This window comes from Hordeum vulgare, unplaced genomic scaffold (assembly GCF_904849725.1).
Source record: "Hordeum vulgare subsp. vulgare unplaced genomic scaffold, MorexV3_pseudomolecules_assembly, whole genome shotgun sequence".
Lineage (NCBI taxonomy): Eukaryota > Viridiplantae > Streptophyta > Magnoliopsida > Poales > Poaceae > Hordeum > Hordeum vulgare.
The window spans coordinates 379,874-382,373 of NW_025422491.1; positions in this window are offsets into that span (position 1 = coordinate 379,874).

Here is a 2,500-nt window from a genome sequence, read left to right on the forward strand (position 1 = left end):
AGGCTGTTGGGTCAGAATTTCACGGGACACGTACACGGGACCGGCAGGGACAAGGCTGCACGATATCCCGTCAAGCTGACCATGTGCGAAACGATACGTACTTTTCTGCAACCCGAACGGCCCTTGGGCCGTCGGATCAGAATTTGGCACGATTCGTACACGGGACCGACGGGACAACGCGGCACGAGATCACATCGACCTGACCGTGTGCGGACACGATACGTACTTTTCTGCAACCCGAACAGCCGTTCGACCGACGGATCAGAATTTGGCATGAGTCGTACACGGGACAGGAGAACGACGGGACATCCGAGCCAACGTTTGGGAAAAGCAAGGGTTACGGGAGAAACGGGAGGTTTGCATATGATTTCATATGCAAACCCACCGATTTCCCACACCCAAGCAGGGAGGAGCCCCCTCCTCCCCAATATACCCGAGGGTTTTAGCCCCCCTTGGGACCCCTGCCCTTCGTTTGTGAAGAAGGGGTACACTGTTTTTCCCCGGATCCCCGTTTACACGTTTTTTGGCCCGTATGGCCGTACATGCATCCGTCCATGCCACGTACATGGTTTTCACCCGTTTTCCATGGTGCGCGCCCAGTTTTTTGCAACACGGCCCCCGTGCCCGTTTTTTCCCATTTCCTCACGTTCACGTTTTTTGGCCCGTGTGGCCGTACGTGCACCCGTTCATGCCACGCACATGGTTTTCACCAGTTTTCCATGGTGCGCGCCCAGTTTTTTGCAACACGGCCGTCGTACCCCGTGTTTCCCCGTTTCCTCAAGTTCACGTTTTTTGGCCCGTGTGCCCGTACGTTCATCCGTCCATGCCACGAACAAGGTTTTCACCCGTTTTCCATGGCGCGCCCAGTTTTTTGCAACACGGCCGTCGTACCCCGTTCTTTCCCGTTTCCTCACATTCACGTTTTTTGGCCCGTGTGCCCGTACGTGCATCCGTCCATTCCACGCACATGGTTTTCCCCTGTTTTCCATGGTGCGCGCCCAGTTTTTTGCAACACGGCCGCCGTACCCGTTTTTTCCCCGTTTCCTCACGTTCACGTTTTCTGGCCCGTGTGCCCGTACGTGCATCCGTCCATGCCACGCACATGGTTTGCCCCAGTTTTCCATCGTGCGCGCCCAGTTTATTGCAACACGGCCCCGTACCCGTTTTTCCCGTTTCCTCACGTTCACGTTTTTTGGCCCGTGCGCCCGTACGTGTATCCTTCCATGCCACGCACAAGGTTTTCACCCGTTTTCCATGGTGCGCGCCCAGTTTTTGTAACACGGCCCTCATACCACGTGTTTCCCCGTTTCCTCAAGTTCACGTTTTTTGGCCCGTGTGCCCGTACGTTCATCCGTCCATGCCACGCACATGGTTTTCACCGTTTTCCATGGCGCGCGCCCAGTTTTTTGCAACACGGCCGTCGTACCCCGTTCTTTCCCGTTTCCTCACGTTCACGTTTTTTGGCCCGTGTGCCCGTACGTGCATCCGCCCACTCCACGCACATGGTTTTCCCCTGTTTTCCATGGTGCGCGCCCAGCTTTTTGCAACACGGCCGCCCTACCCGTTTTTCCCGTTTCCTCACGTTCACGTTTTTTGGCCCGTGTGCCCGTACGTGCATCCGTCCATGCCACGAACAAGGTTTTCACCCGTTTTCCATGGCGCGCCCAGTTTTTTGCAACACGGCCCCGTACCCGTTTTTCCCGTTTCCTCACGTTCACGTTTTTTGGCCCGTGTGCCCGTACGTGCATCCTTCCATGCCACGCACATGGTTTTCACCCGTTTTCCATGGCGCGCGCCCTGTTTTATGCAACACGGCCGTCGTACCCCGTTCTTTCCCGTTCCCTCAGGTTCACGTTTTTTGCCACGTCTGCCCGTACGTGAATCCGTCCATGCCACGCACATGGTTTTCCCCTGTTTTCCATGGTGCGCGCCCGTTTTTTGCAACACGTCCGCCCTGCCCGTTTTTTCCCGTTTCCTCACGTTCACGTTTTTTGGCCCGTGTGCCCGTACGTGCATCCGTCCATGACACGCACATGGTTTGCCCCAGTTTTCCATGGTGCGCGCCCAGTTTGTTGCAACACGGCCCCGTACCCGTTTTTCCCGTTTCCTCACGTTCACGTTTTTTGGCACGTGTGCCCGTACGTGCATCCTTCCATGCCACGCACAAGGTTTTCACCCGTTTTCCATGGTGCGCGCCCAGTTTTTTGCAAAACGGCCGTCATACCCCGTGTTTCCCCGTTTCCTCAAGTTCACGTTTTTTGGCTCGTGTGCCCGTACGTTCATCCGTCCATGCCACGCACATGGTTTTCACCCGTTTTCCATGGCGCGCGCCCAGTTTTTTGCAACACGGCCGTCGTACCCCGTTTCCTCGCGTTCACGTTTTTTCGCCCGTGTGCCCGTACGTGCATCCGTCCATTCCACGCACATTGTTTTCCCCTGTTTTCCATGGTGCGCGCCCAGTTTTTTGCAACACGGCCGCCTTACCCGTTTTTCGGTGCGC